General features: G+C 39.1%; 1 protein-coding gene across 1 annotated transcript in view; it reads left to right on the top strand.

The window, feature by feature from the left end:
- Positions 1-17,624, top strand: part of EPB41L4A (erythrocyte membrane protein band 4.1 like 4A) — a 2,214,504-nt gene that overhangs the window by 951,551 nt on the left and 1,245,329 nt on the right. The window lies entirely within an intron of this gene.

Below are 17,624 nucleotides of genomic sequence, written 5' to 3'. Positions count from 1 at the left end.
ATATACTGTTGGAGCTTTTCTCCTTGGGTCTCTACTAAAAAGGGCATCTGCCCAGTCGGACCAACCTAGTTAACAAATGTCAAATAAATAAAAAAAGATTACCCCTTTGGGAACCAATTCATAGTATTTTATGAATAGAAATATGTATTCTCTTTTTTTAGTTATTTTCTGTCTGAATTGCAGTATATCACTTTAGGAATTGTGACTTTTCAGGAATATGTGTAGACATTCCTCAAGTACATCTCCTTTAGTACAGGAGTTGCTTTCTAGGTTCCAGATGTATGTTTAAGCTATAAGGGCTTATTTTACACTGCTTTTCAGCTAATATGAAATTTTAACTAATCAGAAAGTGTATTTTTGGTCAGCAACTGTATGATGATGAAATTCTTTTATATGTTTCGTGACAACCAACTTCTTTTCTCTTTATTGTCAATCTTACTTGGGTAAAAAAAACATGTATTGAATATTGTGAATTTATATTTAATATGGTACTGTAGGTTTAAGCCACTGATATTTAAGAATAGTTTAGTGTGATGGAGAATGTACTACACAGAGGACACCAGGGGGTGAAACCAGTTTGTGTTTTTTGATGCTGCTTCCACCACTGTTCATTTGAAGTTGGTATTTTAGAAGCTAAAGTCTCATTTTTTTCCATTGTTACATTTGGGTGCTGGATTTACATTTGGGTTTGCTGTCTTAGTATGGTTCATGCACCTAATAGGCTACATGCACTCTTGTTTTTGGAGTTTTATTTATATATATATATATATATATATATATATGGTTCCCTATCAGAAGCCTGAAACACTCCTGAAACAAAATAGACATACTCATTGTGGCTTTGCTATTGTTAGCCCTGTGGTGTTAGTTCAGGTAAGTGGTTAGGTTAGGTTAGGCATGCATGCAATAGTGACAGAAATTAGGGTTAAGTGAGTTAGGGCGCGGGTCAGGTGAGTGTGCGATAGTGACGGACCTTAGGGTTAGGGTCAAGGTCAGTTGGTAGATATTAGTGTCTTTGTATTGGCATATTAGCATTATTTGTGTTTTCAGGATTTTGAGTTTCAGGATTTTGGGTTTTCAGGATTTTGGGTTTTCAGGATTTTGAGTTTTCAGGATTTTGAGTTTTCAGGCTTTTGGTTTCAGGATTTTGATTTTCAAGCTTATAGTGTTTCAGGCTTCTGATAGGGAACTCTCTCTCTCTCTCTCTATATATATATATATATATATATATATATATATATACACACACACACACACACACACACACACACACACACACACACACACGTGTTTTTTACAGGACATGTGCTTGTGTAATTTTATGTTATGGAATTGATGTTTTGGTAAGGATTGTGTGCTGCTTAAGTGAACTAAGTGGCAGTTTAACTTCCGACTGACCTCTTCTAGTGTAGCTTACCAGCAATAAGGTATTTTCCAGGATACAGCATTGATACTTATAATTTTCTTTTCTCTAACATACCTAAATAGAAAAACAGTTAAAGCACAAGCCCTTGTCTTCAGTGCAGGCTCAGTCAAAGCCTCAGCTGATGTTAGGTGACTCTGCAGTGGCCCCTGCTAGTTCATCAGGCAACTTACTGGTTTCCTTGAATCCTTCTGATGGAGCCTGACGGTCACTATGGACCTGGGTCAGACATGTCCTATTCAGCTGTTCCAATATCCAATTTAGGCATGGTAGAACCATTCATTTTAAGTGCTGTAGACACCCTATAAGAGGGACGTCTTTGTCTGCACAGGGAAAGAGACCCCTCGTTCTGGATGATATGCCTTTTCCTGTGTGGTCTTCCTTCAAGGATGTTCCTAGAAAAAAAGAGACAGAAAGTTAATCATTTTGATAACAGAGAGATGGTTTCTGTATGAAAAAATTATGTTCTTACCTTAGCTAGGAGTTTGCTGCAGGCTGTCAATACTGGTTGTCAGATACCGCCTCCTGTTTCTTATTTCTCCACCCCAATGGATGAGAATGTTTTTCCAGACGATTCTGATGTGGACAGAGACAGAGTTATGTTACTTTTAGGGTCCAATAGCCCAAGACTGTGACTTTCTAGGTAGTGAGCTTGAATCTGTACAAATGGAAACTTTCTCTTTTTCTGAAAATCTTTAGACTAAAAGATGCATTTACTTGGGACCTGGAGAATTTTCCCCGTAAGTTGGACAGATATGATTTATTGAAACAAGAAGCTCCACATATTGCTCATACTCCTTCCTTTTTGCCAGCCTTCCAGGAAGCTTGTAATGCTGCCTGCAGCACTCCTGATTCTGTACCATCAGTACCAAAAAGACAGACAAAATGTATAGCCTCTCAAGCTACTAAATATATTTTCTGTAGTCTTAGAGCAGATCCAGTAGCTATCTCATCTACTGCTCCTAATCCATACAGATTCCTTATTACCCCTAACCCAGTTCCTGGGCATAAAGAGGGTAAGCTGCTGGGTAGATTGAGTAAAAGATTATTTTTTTCCTCTAATTTAGCCTTTAGAATTCTTGACTATGAAGACTGTATGCATAAGCTTATGCTGAAATATGCTGATAGTTTGAGAATTTTCTGCTGGTCAGCCTCCTGAAAGTAGTTGTTACTTGAATCATAATGTTACTAATTTGTCTTGAGTTTCCAAACGTGCCTTAAAAAGTATTTGTGACTGTGCTGATATTGTTTTCAAGGCGTCTGCATCAGCTGTAGTCTTAAGAAGATTTGTTTGGTTATGTAATCAACATATCAGATGATCTGAAGTCAGAAATCTTGAATTCTCCTCCAAATAGGGAGAGTTTTTTTTTGGATTTGTGCTATGCAGGTCCCCAAAGAATGGGATGAGAGAAGCAAATTAATGCAGGGATTTTCTATGATTTTTTTCAGGTCCCCAGGTTCTTTCCTTACAAATCATCGTCTACCTTATAAAAGACAAAAAAAGTGGTATCTCCTGCTAATGGTCAGACATCTAAGAAGACATGTCAGGGGGAACACATGAAAATCCTCAAAAGAAAGGAGCTTTTCTAAAAAGGGTCAGGTACCCTCTACAGAATGACTGTGTCAGAAATCAGGTCACCTCCCTTGCTCCTTCTGCCCCAGCATCTCTTCCTTTTACACATAAATTGACTCTAAATGTTCTCTTTTGGCGACAGATTGTTTCAGACAAATGGGATTTGAAAGTGATTCAGGAAGGTTGCAGTTGGTAGTGGATAGAAAGACTCCCCCCTTTCAGGGGGATGCTTACAAACAGAATTGTTTCCTCCAGTGATCCAACACATTACATGCAGAAGTCATAGACCATGTTCCTGTTGATCAAATATGAAATTACTATTATTGTAGAATGTTTCTAATTGCAAAGAAAGAATACTCTTGACGAGCATTTATGGATCTTTCTTCTCTCATTCTTTTTGTGAAGATTCCAATGTTCTTCATGCTGACTTTTCAAACAGTGTTTGTTCTGATGCAAGATCAGAGTCTTATGGTAATTTTAGACCTGTAAGATGCTTACCATCACATTCCAATTGTAAGCAACCTCAAGAGATTTCTAAGATTTTGTGTGCCTGTGTCACATTATCAATTCTCTGCATTATCCTTTTGGCTGTCCACTGCACCAAGAGTGTTTACAAAGTATCTAGCCCCAGTAGTGGCACACTGCAGATTACAAGGTATCCACATTTTTTCCTTGTTTAGATAACTTTCTTGATTGTGCAAAGTGTTCTCCCAGATGTTAGTACTCCTTAACAAATATATCTTCCTTACTAGAACATCTAGGATTCCAGGTAAATACCTCCCTTGCTCTGTCACATAGGATTTTGTTTCTAGATTGCCAATGTCTCAAAATGCTTTCCTTCCTCAAAAGAAGGTGGAGCTTTATCTGGAAGTCACTCTGAACTTTTCTGACCCGTCTTAAGCTACTGACAGTGAATTTGTCAGGATATTAGACCTTATGGCTTCTTTGATTCTCATGATTCCTTTTGTAAGGTACATATGAGAAATATTCAGTTGTACCTCAAAAATGTGGACCCAGCATCTCATCCCCTGGAGTTTCAAATTCCAGTCTTGGACTTCATCAGGTAAGAACTGCACTGGTGGTAGGATCAGATTGCTAACAGTCTGGGTCTCCCTTTCTGCCCACTCACCCCAACACAATGTTTGCTGACCAATTCCTCAGATTTTGTTTGGGGAGCAGTCCCAATCGGGGTAAAAATGCAAGACTATATGACAGTTCAGACAGATCAAAGCATATCAAAGAAATATTGGCTGTGATTCATGTCATAAGATCTCTACATCATCCCTAGGACTCAGGTCCCCTGTAGATCATGACAGATAACACCATGGTGATGTGGAACATAAACAGGTGGAGCACTAGTTCATACCCTCTGTGGTGTCTGGCAGTGATAGCTTGGGATTTAGCTGTACAGCACTCCTTACTTCTTTAAGCTACTTGCATACCATCAGAGCACAACATTGTGACAGACAAGCAAAGCAGATCCTGAGCAGACCCTTTTGAGTGGAGACTCCAAAAAGACGTCTTTCAGGAGTGATGCAGAAGCGAGGAGCACCTCAAGCAGATATGCCCATCTCCTTTCAAAACAGGCAACTAAACATACTATCTTCCAAGACTCCCTGCAAGTGGGCTTTGAAAACAGATGCTCTGTTATGCCCATGTTTGGGGATATACTTATATGCATTTCTACCCTTTCCAATAATTTCCAATGTAATTTTAAAGATTCAGAAAGAGACTCCAAAAATCATTGTGACGACTTCCTTCTGGCCCAGGCAATGTAGATTCTACCTTCTTTTGGAACTGGCCATGGGAAATTACTACAAGCTTCCTCAAAAACTGGATCTTCTTACATAAAACTAAGGAAGTTTGATAAGCCTCTGCATCAAACAACTTTAACTGACTACCTGGATGATTCAGTTTTGATACCTTTTTGGCACTTTTTTCATGAGGACATGCAGCATGTACTGAAGGAGTCAAGAAAGTCTGCTACTAGAAAATCATATATTGGCAAGTGGGAGAGATTTTCTAGTTGTTGGCTAGCCAATAACCAGGGACGCATTAGGAATTTTGTAACACCAGTCGTCTCATAAGCTACTGTAAAGGTACTTTGTGGGGCCATTTCAGCATGTTTGCCCCATGTAATCCTCTCTTTCTTCTCCGTGTATTGTCAACAGCTTTTAAAAAGAGTTTTACATCTGAAACCTCCTTCTAGACAGATTCCTCCTCCTTGGAATCTCAATTTGGTGCTAGAGAAACCTTTGAACCTGCCAGTTTGAGTGACTTAAGGTTCATTACCTGGAAAACTGCTCTTGTGATTGCTCTGACGTCTGCAAAAAGAGTATCTGAGTTTCAAGCAATCATGGTGAGATAACCTTATCTGGTTTTCCACATTTATGCCCAGAGTTGTTTCAGTGTTCAGATTGAATGAAGGTATCAGTCTTCCTGTTTTCTGTCTAGATCCAAAAAAAAACAGGGTTGAAAAGATTCTACACAACCTGGATATGCATGGGCAACCCAGGTACTATCTTGATAGAAATAAGTCCTTTTTGAAAACTAACAAATTGTTTGCTTTTCTTTTCTGTGACACAAAAAGTTAATCAGTACCTTATCACCCTAATTCCAAGTGGTTGCCCTCTGCTATTGTTTTTTGTTCACCATGGAAAAGTTCATTCCCGGCAGTTTTAAGGCACATTGTACTAGAGTCTTAGCTTCTATGATGGCGTATTGGAAAGAGGTGGACTATAGAAGCATTCTAGAGGCAGCAACTTGGTCCTCCATTCATTCATTTACAAAGCAATACAAACTGGATTCTTCTTCCAGGTGTAGAGTAAGCTTTGCTAGAACCATTCTCCAGGGGGCTCCTGGACCCTTAACCTTCTTGCTTCGAGGCTAGATAAGCTATGGTAGTCTACCCGTAGGCTACTGCTGCAGTGGGAATGATAAATATAGTGCATTTATGTAAATTGCACTTGCCTGTAACAGTACATGTTCAAATTCTTCACTGTTGCAGTAGCAGCACCCAACCACCATCCCCTTTCTTGTATGCAATTCTTGTGGGGTATAATATTGTTTTTTATTTATGTCTTGGTTTGTTCAATATGAATTCCCTATTTTTGGTTGAGGGGCAAAAAAGTACTGAAGATTTTTAGGCACTCTGGCTGATTATATAGCTCCCTCTAAAAAAGGACCAGCATGTAAGCAGCCAAAGTGTCAATTTGGAAACTGTATCCTTGGCAGGATGCAGCCAATGGGCTATTGCATCTTTGAAGACTTCAAACATCTACTGTTGTAAGTAAGTGCTACTTGCACAACTGACTTTCTGCCACAGGAAAACTTAAGCTTCACAGTAGCAGATAACTTAAATTATGGTTTCCAGTACAGAATCCAGGAAAGAAAGAACTTAATCCATATCGATGATGTTAAAAAAATGTCAGCATGTGGAGTGTAATGGTACCAAGGGAGTCACATCAGGCCCAGACAGTGTTAGACTACTTGTCCTGGGTAATATTATTTGTAAAAATTATTTTGAGAGTGATAGTGGAGTTTATCGAGAATGGCAAAGGAAACCTTTTTCTCTTAGATCTGGAACAAGATGAGTTTATTAAGGAGTGATGTTACTTCTGAGTCTTCTTGTATTCTTTAATATGTATTCTTCTAGCTGCTGAAGGGCTTACAGAGAATATGCTTTGATTGACTTTGCTATGGTGTTTAGCACATTGATTATCCAGGTGGAGGCAACCACTGGACTGTGTAGAAGGGCCACTTCATTTCCGGTCTATTCTTCTTGGTCATAAAAGTGAGAAATGGTACGAGGATATCCAGTTGTGCTGATGATGGCTACATATTGGGCAACATAATCACATCAATAAAAGAGAGCAGATTTTGCCAGGATAGTCTCCAAAAATTATGCAGCTGGTCCAGTAATAATACATTTCAGTAGATGTAGCACCAAGACATTTGGCAAAAAAAAAGTACGACTATAAAATAATTGGTCAAATCAGGAAGATCATCATAATTGAAGATTTAGGGACAGTAGTAAACAAAAATGTAGGCCCTCATTTACAAGCCTTTTTAGGGCTGTTTCTCTATGTAGGTAGCTATTTTCAAAAACAGATTTTCATCTGAGGTACTCAGTGACAGAGTAAATGTACCTTGGGCCCCAGGCTGTTTTCAAACTGCAGGTTCCTTGCACATATTTTTAGGACTATGCATAAATGTATGTGTTGTTTTGAATTCACTTTTCTGATTGTTTTAAATTACATTTTTGTTTAATACAGCACACTTGTTAGAATATTATACATTTGTAGTTTTGAACACTTGGTTCCAGTAAGTAATGAAAATGTGTTAACCAGTAATGACAAAAGTACAAATTTCAGAACATTTCAATGGTAAAAGGCCAGTCAAACTGTTACAAACCACCAGTATCATCCACTTTATTGACTGTGTGCACATTACATATCTGTTTGTGCTAAAATTTCCACAGTAAAGTATCTTAGTTTGCTTTGCACAAGTACATACTAGTCCTGCAAATCAGTTCAGCAGAATTTTTATTCACAGATATCCCCCAAATCTAACAGTTATAACATTTTTGATTGCATCCTTCTCAGATGTCTGTGTAAAAAATGAATAACAATAATAATTGTCAAATTTATTTCACACAAACACAGTATTCATAGTAAAGTATTCCAACTTAATTAATTTGCACAAAGCACTAGGCAAACTGTTGTAGCCCAAACACAATGCATTTCACACCTGCGTGCCTTTAAAACATTCAAAACATATGCTGAGTAAAAATGTATTCATGGTTAAAAAAAGTAACTTTAAACTCATAGACTTCACGCTAATTTATTCACAATTAAATAGTAAACTCACTTTCAACAAAACATGGATACCAAGGACCATACCCAAAGAACATGATACATATGATAGTGTTCCTATTTACTACAGTCAGTTTACTTCATTTGCACCATAACTACTCTGGTTTGTAGGTGGTTACTAGGTTTGCTGTTCAGGATACAGCTGAGGAGCCTAGCCCAAATTTCTGTTTGCCCCAAAGCACTGTTTGATTAGGTGACTTACTCAAGGTTATACAGTAGGCAAAAGAAGGCTATGGGAATCAAACCCTGTACTACAGGAACTGCAGCTCACAGTTAGCAACTACAAGATTAAAGTAAAAAGAAAGGGGAATGATTCATACCCTACATCCTTGAAACAGTAAACAATAGCATTAACCCACTATGTAATTCATAAGTTACAGGTGGAATAGTGTGATGCAGGAACTAAGTATTTATACAGGCAAACACAGATGTGATTATCAGTTACAGCTTGCTCAAAGTCACATAGTAGGCAAATGTAGGTGAAAGAGGTTTAAACCCTGTCCTTTTGACTACAGGAAGCAGTACATTAATATCTTACAAAATTTTATTTTAATGTCTGGCATTATTGACGGTTAGGACTGACTGTAAACCACAGTGACTGTTAACCTTTAGTAATTTAGCAGGAAATGAAGTGTGTGAGTATCTGGCATTTAGTATAGAAGATTAAGGCTCTAAGACACAGGGTTTGATTCACTCTACCGCCATTTGCCCTTTAATTCCAGTTTAACTCCAATTACCTACTGTGTGACTCTGAGAAAGTGACATAGCCAGACATTGCTCCTTGATGGCAAAATAATTTTGTCTCTAAAGACTGATATTATTGAGTAGTTAACATTGTCATCTGAAACACACACACAAAATACTTTTGCTCCATTCTGCCATTCTGTATAGCAAGTGATAAGCCAGCAAAAGCAGTCCACTCATTCCCACATAGTGCTGTTTACTTACATGCTACGTCCTGTAATGTATTATATCAGTCTGTATAAAAAAGCGAGAGAGAATTTTTATTCTGCCGGTCATGTCATAGGTGTGAATGGAATGATTTAACATTATATTGTTTTGTTGACTAGCCATAGGCCACCTGAAGCTGTTAACTCTGGTCAGCTATCCATTTCTTACCAATTATAATCCACCACTAGAGGTACATAGATTATATAGTATCTGTAATTAAAGGTAGTAAGGGTTTGGAAGATTTGGACAGAAGTTACAACATAATGCATAGCATCTTTCTGTGACCATCAAGTTAGCAAATAAAAACAGCATTCTTAAATATTCAGTTACAGGTTAGATAAATTACATTAGTCTCTGCATTGATTAGGAAACAAACATTGGTGAATATGTTTCTGCATACAAATAGCCCAGATATCTGACATTTAGTACGATTATCGACATAAAGGAAATTTTTAAGAATAAAGAGACTGTATACAGATCCTCTCTTGACTGAAGAAACTGTTGAGGAAATGAAAGGCAGAGTGATAGTGAAGGGATATGAACCATCTTTGTTGTGTATATATTTTTAAGAAAGGATAATGAATCTTGGGTTCATGGAATTTATACATTATGGGATGTTAGAAACAGAGGTTCTAAGTAACTAAAAGTATGTGTGTACATGTTCATCACCTTTTGTACAAGATTGAAGCAAGATGTATTTTCAAGTGTGATACACTTCAGTCACATGGTTTGAGTTATAGCAAAATACTTATTAATCTTTACTAGTTTATTTTTATATTTATTGTTAACATATTTTGTATACTAAATCATTAATTAATTGTTAGAATATATGTATATATTTAATACATTAATATTAGACATATGGCCAGATTCAATAAAGCCTACACAGTCTGTTTCCACTGCACCTCACTTTTTTGGATTCACTAAGTGGCTATACATGGTTTGTAGAGCCATGCACAGCCTTGCAAACAAGGCAGACACCGTGGAATGAAAATTACAGCATAAACAGCTGAATTTTGTGCTAATTAACTAATCCAAGATGGAGGAGCTATTCAACAAGCTGTAAAACAACTGTTTAAATTCAGTGCTAGTTTTCCCTGCAAATTCCAAAACCTATTGGAAAACAGCCACAGAAAAGAGTCTACACAGAAACAATGTTAAGGGCTGCTGTTGCTTTAATTCCTGTGTATCTGCAACAGGCTAAAGTCTGTGCTGCTGCTGCTGTTAATAGACCAAAGCCAAGAAGGAAAAGAGTTTTCAAATCCCAGGTAAATTATCACAATCTACATGATGTGGAAATTGTAGAGCACTACAAGGTAGATAGAGACACACTACAGGAACTCTGCAACCTCTGTCATCCTCAAATCAGAGTCAAGGCAAACCAAGGGGAACTCATCCCAGTAGAGACAAAGGTATGTGTAGCACTTAGAATTTTAGCTACAGGTACCTTTCAGAGACCTACAGGGGACATGCTGGGGGTGTCACAAGCATCAGCATCCAGTATCCTCCATCAGTTCTTGAATACTATGCTCCAACATGCTAGTGACCACATATATTTTCCCTGTACTCCTGAGGATAGGGCCAGAAATATGCAGGAGTTCTACCCTGTAGCACACTATCCTGAAGTACTGGGTGCCATAGATTGCACACATGTAGAAATTAAGGCACTGCCCAGGGAACAGAGAAGGCTCTACATAGACAGAAAGGGTTTCCACTCTATTAACTGCCAAGTCATGTATAATGCCAAGGGAATCATCTTGAATGTGTGTGCTGACAATTCAGGCAGTTACCATGACTCACATATCTGGCACACCTCCCAACTGTATCAGATGTTCACTTGGGGGGATATAGCACAGGGTCATTTACTGGGGGATGCAGGTTATGCATTGGAACTGTGACTGATGACACCCATCAGAAATGCACACATACCTGCTGAAGAATGCCATAATGAGGCACACGCTCATACCAGAAGTATCATAGAGCATGTATTTGGGCTGCTGAAGTCGTGGTTCCAGTGCTTAGATACATCTGGGGGGAGTCCTGCAGTACAATCCATGGTCATGTACTGAAATATTCACAGTATGTGTCATGCTACACATCATCATCATCCTGAGAAAGCAGCTTCAACAGGATCAGCAAGCAGAAGGAGCACACACTCCACCATCAATGGCAAGGTCACCATATCCACACACAGGAGTGGAGTCAGAGGGGGAACCGGCAGCTGCTGCGGGTGTAGGCAGATATAGGCATGCTTCGTATGCCCTTGCATTGGCTAATAGGCAACGCATACCACACTCACTCACCACCTAAGGGCCTAAAACCTTCCTCCTGTGCACAAATATGCATATAATGACATTGCCATTGATGCCTGGCAACTTTCACAACCTTTACCTCCCCATGTATTGGCTGTGTACTGCTTGCATCAGACAGAATCAGCCCTGAACTAAAACTATTACAACTGCTGGATTGGTAACCAACCAAGTTCCGCTCTAGAGAAGCCAGATAAGGGTCCAAGACTTGAAACAACGAAGTTGAATAAAACGACTTTACTAACACACCAGTCTAACGCTGTACTCCAAAATGGTCCCAGCTCATCCCTAAACACAGTAATACCCTGTCTCATGAGAGAATTCTCATGGTGAAAGGACCAGGTGAAACTCAACACAGGACTTCCCTTCACCCCCATCCCAGTTCAGGAAATGTACACAGATGCATTGGATGGGGGCCTGTACAGGGACACACTGAGTATAGGGTAGATTGCAGCCAAAACTAAAGGAGCACATCAGCATCAAGAAGATGAAGGCCACCATTGAAGTTCAAGTTTTTTTCCTATATCTTAAGACCATGCCCTCTTCAAGTGTTCACAGACAACACCACAGTCATGTGGTACATAAACAAGCAAGGAAGAACTAGATCTTACCAGCTGTGCCGATTGGTACCGAGAAAAGGATGGCACTGTTAGCCAAATACATCCATACCTCTCAACCTGGAAACATCAAAAATCTGGACAAAGGCTTATGAAAAATAGGTACAGCTAGCCAAATATCTGTACTCTGATTAACATAAAATTTCCATACATAATTATAACCCCACCCACTTTGATGGAATTGTGGGATACCAACAAACAGAAATTGAAGAACAGACAAAATATTAAACACAAAATATAACCAGAACAATACCGTTTTATTTATATTAATAAACTTTAAAACTTTGAATATGTATAAAACTAAAATTAAATTTTCTTTTATAAAAATAAAATTAACTGCTATACTAATATTAAATAAAATATAACCAGAGCAATTTATTTATATTAACATACAGCAAGTGATTAACTTTAAAACAACAAAACTGTAAAAGTAATAATGGCTCATCTTCTTTTTTACTTATCCTTCGTTTCTCTATAACCTTACCCTTCCATGCTGTATAGACTTGCACTTCAGTACTCCCAGTACGCAAGTTTTTAAGAAAAAAATGGAAAATAGCAGACCATTGAAATAAAAACTCAACTTAAAAGATATGCTAATTGCATTATCAGTAGCACTAAAATTAGTGGATGCAGTTTTAAAAGGATAGACCAGTCTAGTCCAGTTTTGGTGTGTCATTGTTATCCCTATAAATGATCAGACAAAAGCAAGACCACTAGAAAGGCATCACATCAAGCTAATAACATATTATTATTTTATTATGCATTTAAATTAGTAAACTAGCTAAGGGGGATGGTCTGTGAACCCTGTCAACCATCCTACACCTGATCTTAGTCAAAAGACCCAGAATAGTGACACACAAGGGAAAGGATAAATACAAAACGTACACTAACAATTTAGCATAGCCAATTAGCCAGCATATATTGAAAAGAAGATAGAAACTATATTATAGGTTCATAGGTGTGCACTAGGCTAATGGCCCTGGAGTTTTTACAAGCCTAGCCCATAGAATTACCCTGGCATCATGCCACCCGACCTTAGTTTCCAGTGCCTCTATCTAGTAGAGTCACTGAAGTCATCCCTGGGGTGAATTTTCTATTTCCCATCCACTCATCAAGATTTCTCTTGAAGAGGGCTAGTGAAGTGCTCTGTTTGACATGTATGGGAAGTCTGTTCCATAGCATGGGCAGTCTCTGGGTTATGAACCTGTCCCTCCAGCACATTCTGTTGATTGTGGTAATGAGGTTGAGGTCTCTGGAGCGAGTGGTGCGGAGGGATTGGGAGTTCTTTAGATGTAGCATTTCTAACAGAGCTGGATCAGACATGACTTTGTAAGTCAAGCAGAGATCGTCTCTAAGTAGGCAATATGAGACAGAGAATAGTTGGAGTTTTTTTGAGTCTCTTCATATAGGACAAGTGTTTAAGGCCTAGGATCCTCTTTGTGAGGTACTTTTGCGTCCTCTCCAATTGTTGCAGGTGTCTAGTGAGGTACATGCCAAATGGAGCACTGTACTCAATGACTGGCCTAATGAGGGAAGAATAGAGGGAGACAATGACCTCTTTCTTCCTGGATGCAAAACCCTTAGTAATGAGATGTGCCACATAGAAGGACTTTCTGACCACAGTGGCAGTGTGGTGGTCAAAAGAGAGGTTGCTGTCAACCTGTGTTCCCAGATCTGTTATAACGCCTTCTGTGTTCAGTGGACTACCATCAATGTGGTAGTTCATGGGAACTGGGTTTTTCCCAAAGGGGATGGCAACATACTTTTTGGCATTGAGCTTAAGGCCATGGTTCTGACACCAGTCAGTCTCATTGAGGCCTTTCTGTAGGATGTCAGCATCACTTGGGGAGTTAATAATGGCTATAAAACTCAAGCAGACATGGGGAAAAAATTCAGATTCTATAAAGCCAATGAACGGAGGTCAAGGACTGAACCTCATGTCTTGAAGCTAGCTGTCCAAATACTTTTGTCAAGCAACAATGTTGTTGTTGTTGTATCTTTCGGCTTTTCCCGGTTAGGGGTCGCCACAATGGAACTCCGGTCCGCTAATGATTGGCAGTAGATTTTTATGTACCGAGTTGCCAGCCCTGACGCACTACCTTCAAGGAAGGTACGCCCATTCACGCATGTCTCCACACAGAAGACGCTTTAGCTGAGAATCGAACAGGACAACGTCTTACTGTGAGGCGACAATGCTACCACAGCACCACCACCGATGCTGTCCTGATAAATGCTAGAAACTGCAAGCTGTACCCCTGTGTCAAAGCAGTAAAATATGCATAAGAAAATCATATTTTTAATTGGGCTAGTTAAGATCCGTTTTAAACCTCTTAATTTCACCAGTTCCAAAGTGGCATAAACTATAAAAAAAAATATTCTCAGCACGATTTTTACTGAAGTCTTTGCAAGCACTCACAATAATTTAATATAATGACACATTGATGTGTCTTTATGTAATGCTGTGTTTGAACATAACTTAGCATGTTCCTGCTTCACAGCGTTTGGCTCCCTAATTTAGAAGTAATGCATTTTGTGTGGAGTGTGCATGTTCTTCCCAAGTCCATATGTATTTAAACAGAGATCCCCACATCCCCCCCATTTAGGAATACTTGCAGGTGGACTGAGAATGTATTCTTCAGAAGACAGTTAAAATAAATATGCAGCTTTTTTACATAGAAAAATAACGATTTCTTAATTCAACACCTTTTCTGTATTTCTGAGCTTGAGGTCCAAGTCCAACTTATGTCTGGACTTCTGTTATAACTTATTTTGTGACTGCTACATGACAGATAAATAACAAGAGTTGAACTAAGAGTTCGGTAACGTAAACCAAATTATACTACTAAACCAGCGCAGCTCCTCCTTGCTTTTGGTGTGACATCTCTGTCAGCTGAGCAGAAATCTGCTAGGAAACCCTAGGATTGCATATGCATTGGACAGCTATTTTATTATTAATTTTTTTAAATTATTTTTTGAGAGACGTGTGAAGATGACCAGTGGTAAATTACCTGTCATCTTTCAAATAGTGCTATCTGCGATTCCTTCTTTATAGCGGGATTGTAATTTTGTGGGTCTGATGGAACTGGGACTTGGGGAAATTTAAAAAAAAAAAAAACTGTTACTACATGAAACTGTAATCTTTGAAGGCATATGAGGGGTTATTGTTAGCTTTGGGATGTATGGCTGTCGAGATGGATTTGTTATAGAAACCTGCCAGATTAACTGCAGCCGCATCCTGGGTAATCTCTGGTTAGAGAAAAATTGCTTATTGAAAGAATTGTCAGGCAATGGTCACTGGCTGTGTTGGAAAAAACATTTGCAGTGATTTTGTTGTTATTACTTAATGCTCCAGCATGTTTGTTTCTCCTTCCTTCATGGAGGGTTTACGCACCAATATATTAGTAACTAATCAGAGTGTAATTTTCTTATTTATGCTTGAAAACACAGAGAGCCATTTCATAACAGAATGCACTGCTTTCCCAGACTGTTCATTGTTTGTAAAATTCTGTGGTCATTCAGAGGTCATCCACTGACTTCAGCAGAGTGTAAACAAGAGCATATTAAACAAAAAGAACTGTCAACACTTCACCAATAAATGCAATAAACTAAAAAGTGAGAATGGCCCCCAAAAAAGTCCAATGAAGAATACTTGTACAAGTTGCAAAATCAGAGATAAAACCGTTGCACATTCTGTAGGGTGAGGCGACATGTTAAACATTACTGTATTTACAGTTATGAGTGTGTCATTGTGTAAATAGTACACCTAGGCAGTTCTGAAGTGAGTCATTCTGGACAAGAAGAATTTTGCCTTGTCAACAGACTGTAAATAAATCACACAAAACAGAAATCTTCATTATCTAGTATCCACAAAACAGCATGAATTTAAAAGGATCCAGACAATTCAGTTTTAGTGTTTTTCAATTTTATGTATAATTCTGGAGCCTTTCTCCTCGGGATTCCTTTGAAAAGGGGCAATAGCTCAGTCAGACTGTCCCAGTCAACAAATGTCAGATAAATAAGTTCACTACACTGTCTCCATCAACCAGTGAGTGAGGAGTCGACTGATGTGATGTGTAATCTGGTACACTGCTACACATTTTTCTTAAACAGCATTATTTTTTCCTTTCATCCAAAACATAAAAATCAGGCTTCAGTACTTTAAGACAGAACTAACCTGCAAAGCTACCTGCAGTGATGTCCCAGAGAAAAGAAACTGGTTGGGAATTGGTTCCTTGCTACCATATTACTGTCAGTACAGTTATTGTTAGATGTGTTTTGCAGGACTGTGGAGGATCCTCAGAAATGGACTGTCAAAAGACAGGTTTTCATGGACATCCTTCACCACTGGGGAACACCTCAGATAGACCTGTTTGCATCAGAGACGAAAGAACAACTCCCCCAATTTTGCACCAGGGGCCCTTGCCCCTGAAGCTGGAGAACAGATGTTTTCACCTTTCAGTGAACAGGGAGATTCCTCTACACCTTCCCCTCCACTATCTCTGTTTCCAATGGTTCTTCTTAAAGTTCCCCTTTTAACAAAGGCAGCATTGATTCCCTTTTCTTTTTCGTCTTAACCAGGAGGAGCTACTACAAATTGCCAGTACAAGCAGATCTCATCACACTGTACAAAGGGTCACACCTACATCAAACCTATAGGCATCATTTTTCTGAGGACGTAATTAAGGTTCTCTGAGAAGCCAGGAGGCCCACCACTCAAAAATCCTACATAGCCAAATGGAATAGATTTTCCTTTTGGTGCCACAGAGAGGAACACGACCTTAACAAATAAAAGGTATCTTCCATACTGAAATATATGTTTGAGCTCATGCATACAGGTCTGGCCTACTCTTCCATCTGAGCTCTCCTGTCATCCACTTATGTCCAGTCCTGAGGTTAAGTTATTTCTTAAAGGGGTGCTGCATCTTAGACCACCAAGGAAGCCCATAACCCCTCCTTGAGACCTTAACTTTGTGCTGGAAAAGCTTGCTTCACCTCTCTCAAATTCTGCACCTGGAAAACTGTTCTGCTTCTGACTCTCACTGCAGCTTGGATGGTTTCAGAGCTTCAGGCTGTCATGGCCTATCCACCCTTTCTTATTTTTCACAAAGACAGGGTGACCCCGAGGGCTAACTTTTCATTCATGCCTAAAGTAGTGAATAAGCTGTCAGTCAACTAGGTCATGAATCTCCCTACTTTCTTTTCCAACCCACAGAACTGGGAGAAAGGCTTCTACACTCTCAGGATATTCACAGATAGTTAAGACTGTGTTTGGACAAAATTAAACCCATTTGGAAATCTGAACAACTGTTTGTCTCCTTCATGAACTCAAAACTGGGCCAACCAGTATCTAAACAAACAATTGTAAGCTAGATCTCTAAGGCCATCTGTTTTTGTTATTCTCTATATGGCAAGTCCTTGCCCACATACTGTTAAGCTCATTCTACCAGGGAAGTAGCATTCTTGTGGGGCTTTATACAAAGGGGATGGAAGCCGGGGCCATACTGGAAGCTGCCACCTGGTCTTCTGTGCATAAACTCTACAGGATCGATGCCTTTTCAAGGTCCAGACCTGCCTTTACTAGGTCAATCCTTTCAGGCCTCTTGGACAGTTCTGCTGTTTACTAACCTACCCCCCCCCCATGTCCCATTCAGCTATAAGAATCACCCATTGATTAGGAATACTGCAACAGTAATTTCAGTCAGGACATAGTACATTTGTGTAAGAACTTATGTCCTTCAAATCACTGTTACAGTATTCTTTCCCTTCCTCTTTCCTCTGTACATTCATTTTCTACTGCCTTTCTCTATCTCTTCTGCCTCTGTCTCTATCTTGTGGATAGCATCCTAGAAATGAGGGGACTTCCTTATTACTTCTCCT

This window comes from Protopterus annectens, chromosome 2.part2, assembly GCF_019279795.1.
Source record: "Protopterus annectens isolate FY-2018-M chromosome 2.part2, PAN1.0, whole genome shotgun sequence".
Lineage (NCBI taxonomy): Eukaryota > Metazoa > Chordata > Ceratodontiformes > Protopteridae > Protopterus > Protopterus annectens.
Note: the sequence above shows the minus strand (reverse complement) of the source record. Positions and strands in the feature narration are given on the sequence as shown.